This window comes from Ptychodera flava, chromosome 1 (genome assembly GCF_041260155.1).
Source record: "Ptychodera flava strain L36383 chromosome 1, AS_Pfla_20210202, whole genome shotgun sequence".
NCBI lineage: Eukaryota > Metazoa > Hemichordata > Enteropneusta > Ptychoderidae > Ptychodera > Ptychodera flava.
This window is the reverse complement of record NC_091928.1, coordinates 44,153,489-44,159,488: the sequence shown is the minus strand read 5'-3', so window position 1 is coordinate 44,159,488 and position 6,000 is coordinate 44,153,489. Positions and strand designations below refer to the sequence as shown.

At 39.9% G+C, this 6,000-nt stretch overlaps 1 protein-coding gene across 5 annotated transcripts in view; it reads left to right on the top strand.

Moving 5' to 3' along the window:
• Positions 1–1,496: 1,496 nt before the first annotated feature.
• Positions 1,497–6,000, top strand: part of LOC139138360 (uncharacterized) — a 54,997-nt gene continuing 50,493 nt past the window's right edge. For 3 of the 5 annotated variants that reach the window (XM_070706767.1, XM_070706717.1, XM_070706759.1), the window contains exon 1: positions 1,548–1,757. The gene's annotated coding sequence lies outside the window, so the exon portion shown is untranslated. Of the gene's footprint in view, positions 1,758–6,000 lie in introns of all 5 variants that reach the window. The other 2 variants (XM_070706752.1, XM_070706708.1) reach the window with 2 other exon arrangements.

Below are 6,000 nucleotides of genomic sequence, written 5' to 3'. Positions count from 1 at the left end.
AAGACACTGTACTTCACGAAAGGAACAAAAGTAACGGGGAAAACCGCCATAAGTTACAGCTAATTGAGTTTATGCATGGGATTATAGTACTTCCTATGATACCTAACAAGACATCATTAATCGGACAATTTTCAGTTTGAAACCTGTGAATGATGATGGTGATGGCAGTCATGCGGCCATTAAGAAACATGGTGACGTCACAGTGACAACACCAGTGGAAATGCTAAAACTGCTATCGGAACGCCAGACCGGTAACCATAACGACTGCCAACGAAACGAACAACTATGCGTTTTGTGGAAATTTTATTGACATTTAAAGATGCCGTTCGAGTTTGGTATTCTGCAACGGTAGAAATGTCTACGATATGCGACATGTTTAAGGCGTCAAACTGTTTATTTTCATTTTTTATTAGAACAAACTGTTGATGATGACTTGGCTACCTCCTCGCACATTTAAAGATTCATTCATCGCCACAGTTTTATTTGCTTCATGAAACAAGATTTTGCTTTACGGAGAGATATTAAAAGTTATAGGGACGAGGTGTCAAGAGATGCCCATGTCACTTGCGAAATCGATGCTTATGATGAGAGTTTCCACGCGTTGATATGTAAGAAAGCAAGTTAGGATATGATCACGACACCCCGTGGACGTCTCTGCTTGATTCTGTACCCGGGCATTCACAAAGCGACCGCGTTTCCGCCCTTTCAGTGGCGGTCGGTGTCTTTACGATGAGAACGCCACGGAGGATACATTGTCGTGTCGGCAACTCTCAAAAGAACAACAAGGTGTGGAAGTGTCGAGGGTTTACATAATAGGATATGTCAGAGGTGGCGCGGTTGCTTCAAGTCAGAATCTTGTCATTTTGTGAAGTCAAGCAGATTAACTTTACAGCGGACTGAGTATAGGCTGTAAGTTCCTCGCTTTTTTAGCCAAATCATTTCGATACAAGTGAAAAATTACATCAGTTCTAAACGTTACACCATGATTTTTATTGTTATTGACAGAGCTTGCAAGGAATCACGAGTTTGATTCGAACTTGAACTTGACAAGTTCTAGGTTAAAGTCCCGAGTCTGCTCACGTTCAACATGTCTATACCGATGTAATGACAAGACATTATCCGTTACGATAAGGCAAAAACAAACATTTATTGCTTTTCTCCATTTTCACGAATTTAAAGGTGTATATACAATTTGACGGATTAAACAACCGATTTAACTGGCGTCGACTTTGACGATGGTTTAAACTTGTTTAGGAAACGTCTGAAAGTTGTATTTGTGTGCTCATCGGCGACAAGCTGAACGACACGTTTTTTGGCGCGATTTTATTGATTTGTCCGCTACTTGCCCCACATACAATTTCGGAGAGTACCGGTGACGTCAACTGATGGATATTCGGACCACGCCATACTACTTGTTGCAGCTGTGGCAAACCCAATCGACTGGGGCTGTTTGCTTTTCTTCGAGAAGTTAAAGGGTCCTATACATAATGCACGGAAGGTGGTCATGGCCAGGGGACAGCATAAAAAGGAGGCAATGTTAAAAAGGTGAGAAGGAAAAGCCACAGACTGAACGTCCATTTGTGCATACTTCATGAAATCGCACGTAGACCCAGACACCATACTATCTCTGCTACAGTACGCATAGTCATCGAACCCATCTACACTGAAACCTACGCCATTACGAAGAAACTGAAGTTGGACGGTCTATAAGAAAAGCTTGACTTCTCGTCTGTTTTTAGCAATCAATTTTGTAACAGGTAAGTCGAAATGACGTTTACATTCACACTCTCATTTTACAACTAAAGTGAATTTGACATACGACAAGCCTAAATGTGCCATCTGAGCGCGACGTCCGAACACATTTGAAACTATGAGCGCGTATGAATACTGTTAAGTACAGTCTCTTGTATCGCGCCCAAGTGTATTATCTTAATACGACCGTGCTGCGTTTTGGTCACACATTTGAGAATCAACACTGCGAATTTAAAAAGATTAAAATATTTCTAGCAAAGAGCACACCAAGCAATTTAGTACAGAAAATCGTAACTTGCACTCTGTTGGTGCATTGTGAATCGACAGGGACACGAGAGACCCCACCGATATCAACTCATAATTGCAAAGACTTGCTTCATCGGTTGTTCATTCTTCACTTTTGTGGAGCTCTCATGATTGTTCATTCACTACTTGTCCGCGTAGGAAACTACAACAGCTGTCAATGTCCCTAACTACGATTTTATCAACCCGACACGTAACTCCATTTCAAATCAATCGACTTTTATGTCCATTAACTCTAATACATAACCAGGTCCTCGTAGCTCGGAGCAACTGAAATATGATGAGACGAGTTTCATTCAAAATCAACTGGGATTTCGTTGCCTGTGGCCTGCGTATGGCTAAATGACTATTTATTAAACTGAATACAGGTTATGCCAATTGTATGATCCATATTTCTTAATTCTAATGATTATCTACAACGATGTGCTGCAGGCAAGGGCGGTACTGTACCTTGCTCTCGGAATTGTTAAATGCATAATGATGTAGCCTTTGTCTTTGAAAAGCTTTTCTCGTGAACATAGTACGATATTTCTGATAGCGATTGTGTAGTGTTTAATTTACGTATGGGTGAATGCATCTGCAAGAGTCAGGGATAAGCAAGCTGCTTACATCTTGCTTATGAGTGGTGTACTGCTGGACGAAACAGCTTGTGAGAGAGAGAGAGAGAGAGAGAGAGAGAGAGAGAGAGAGAGAGAGAGAGAGAGAGAGAGAGAGAGAGAGCTGTAAAGGCTAATTAATAGGTCAGTTAATATTGCTAGTCTGGAAGTCTTCTTTAAGTACAGTTAAATCCTTCGGCGATTTAAAAAAAAACGTCGCGAGAGATGTAATCAGTATCTGACATATGGATTTCTGTGTCTTTGTGTTTATTTCTGTCCAGAGAAAAAGTCAAAAGAACGTAGATGAGGTAGGTAAAGATAGAAGGCAAATGCAGAATGGCTAATAAGGGGAAATTGAAGTGATCTAAAAACTTTAAAATGACGAAAACAACTGCAAAGGATCTAACAGAGAGGTAGCAAGGTCAATTGAGACGGTGGAAGGGATGAGTACGGGGACAAATGTCGATCAGTATGTGAACTTTAAGATTTATGGTACGATTTGAGTTAGACAACGATAGAGAGAGCTGAAGCTGCATGAAAGGGCACTGCGTTCTGTGCGATCATGTTGAACCTGCCACGCCGATGGCGATTTGCTAGAATCGACCAAAAAAGCGAGAGAGTTGGCTATAGAACTTCAGCTCCAATCCACTGATGTTTGTAAGTGCCTCGAAGATGAAAAACTTAAGTTTTTGCTCAAATTGTTCCCAAGGAAACATGTAACTATTCTCTTCCGAAATAAAGAGTAAGAGTCGGGGGTCTCCGTGCAAATTTTGTATATTTGAAATTTAAAATGGCCGCCGTCCCTGTGTTAATCTTTTTGCAGACAAATTAACTTTTTCAATTTTCAAAAACATAAGAAGGAGAAAACTTTATAATACTACAAGAGCTTTAAAATATGCCGCTTAAAGCAGAAGACTAGAAAAGTATTTTAAAAATTTGAGAGTCTAAATGTCTGTCCCTGAGGTGCATTCTACAATGATTCATCACTTTTAGACGGACCTATTACATTTTTAAATTTACATTCGCATAGAAGAAGACACAATAAAACACGGCCAACCATATACTAGTATTAGACCATTTGAAAAGTGCAGTCACTTTGGCTACTGAAATCGTCTCAAGGTTAGCATTCAGGTTGGTCCAATGTAGTCAATATATACCAGGGCAGAGTGATGTTAATGAATTGAAATATTTGACATATGTCAAGCAATGAAAACTGAAATCAAAAGTTGTAGTTTGACCTTATATCAATAAACGTTGGGCTCTCAAACCGCAGAGAAAATTCTTAAGCCGATTCATACAATAATAGAATCTCACACTCCCAAGGACCTGGAATCAGATTTCTCACACGAGTTGGGGATATTTTGTCTCACACGAGCCTGCGGCTCGTGTGAGACAAAATATCCCAAACGAACGTGAGAAATCTTATCCCAGGTCCTTGTTATGTGAGATTCTTTTCTCACATGACCAAAAAATGCGTTAAATTGACATTGTACACGTTCAACATTATCCAAAATCGTGACAACTCTGTCGTCTGCCACTGTACTCTGACCCGCTTACTTTGTAGTTCCGGTCCGTGTGTTACTTGTCGAGCCATTGGATAACATTTTGCGCGTGGAACGAAACAGACTGTCTATCATCCAATCAAAGCTTGTATTTTATTTACTGCAGAGTGTGGGACGGTTTCTGAGAGTGTGGGAACGATTTTTCCCACACCGACGATCCCACACTCCCAGTGGCCAGGAATGTGAGAATACATGTTTCCTTATCATTGCTTCCCTAACGCAAGAGTACGACAGTATTTACGATTGCTGGAGCATTTGAGCAATGTTCGCGATGAGAAATGACCACTGCAACGATCTCCGTCACATTACCTTTGTCTTCAGGTTCAACACGCAGTTTTCTTCCCTTTTTGTGTAACCTGTGTAAATAATGAGTAAAAGGTGAACCATTATTCGTGTCATGTAACGTGAAGAAGGTAGTTCTGGCTGAGAGACTAATCAGATCGGCTTCAATAGTTTTTTTTCAATGACATCCGTTACCATACTTATCTCGGATCTCAGTTTTGTAGCTAGATACTTGACTCTCACATTGACGTATTACAGACAAAATAACATGTCAGAAATGAAGGATGATTTTACCCAGAAATTGAAAAATATACAATTCAGAAGTAGGCGACATATAGTGTCGAAGATATTGGTTGAACGAAAGCGATAATTCAATGGAGTGAAACATATAAACATGTTGTAAAATAATATACTGAATAAAAGTTTTTAAACGTAATACGATGAATGATCGTTTAGAAGATATTGTATTCGGAGAAACAAACAGACAAGACGATATTTTAATAAAATACCCCAAGGATGGTGCGTGGGCATTATCTTTGGTTTTTAACGGACTAGGAAATGATCCGGAAACACTATGATTTGTCCAGTCTCTCTGATAAGTTCAATTCCTTGTGTGTTGATAACCATATTTTTTGGTGCCAAAAATATTTTCTCACAAATGCTGCATCATGAAATTAAGTCTTCAACGTATGCTATCATTCAACGAGAGGTCAGTTATATAGATTTAAGTGGAAATTATAGTCGCGTTTTATCTACGACAACGTTCAAAGATAGCAGTTAGGAAGTAATTGTGGCGCTTTCCTGATTTAATCTATTTATGGGACTAGCTAAGCTACTTTAAAAACCGTCACTCAAAATATGAACATAAGGTGATTGCCCGCCTTTGCTTATAACACATCTGGCGTTTCTGCACGATCTCACGAGTTGTCTGTTCAAACCCCTGGCCAATGCCGCTGACAAACACAAAGAGGGGGATGTCAGAAACGATTCGCTGGCGAGGGGAGTAATGAGGATTAAAACAAACAAATAAAGGAAATTGACTGCAGACAGCGAAGTTAAAACGCTGGACGAGCAGATGTGGACACTACTCCTCACCGGATGAGCATTTATGCTATTGTGTACCCACATCCTCTTCTGTGTGAACTCTTTCTTCGCTCATCAAACAGTCACGGCATTATTTCGGCACCAGCAACATCAACGATCTGCCTCGTCATCCATTTGAAAAGTGCGCTCACATTTATCCCACATATGTTTGTGTTAAAACCCTTGTATTTTTGTTCCTGTACTTTTTATGCTTACCCAACACAATTAGTTTCGGCATTTACTTGTACATGAATTTACACACAATCTGACGTTGCATCAGGCAAAGGAAAGGATTCCAATATCCAGCAAAGAGAACAGAAAAAATCAACATTTGAAATGTGAACGAGAGACATCCTTGACGCTTTCGCTTTTACATCCTCATTTACAAAATTAAATCTGAAAACAATTCGGAATGTCTCTGT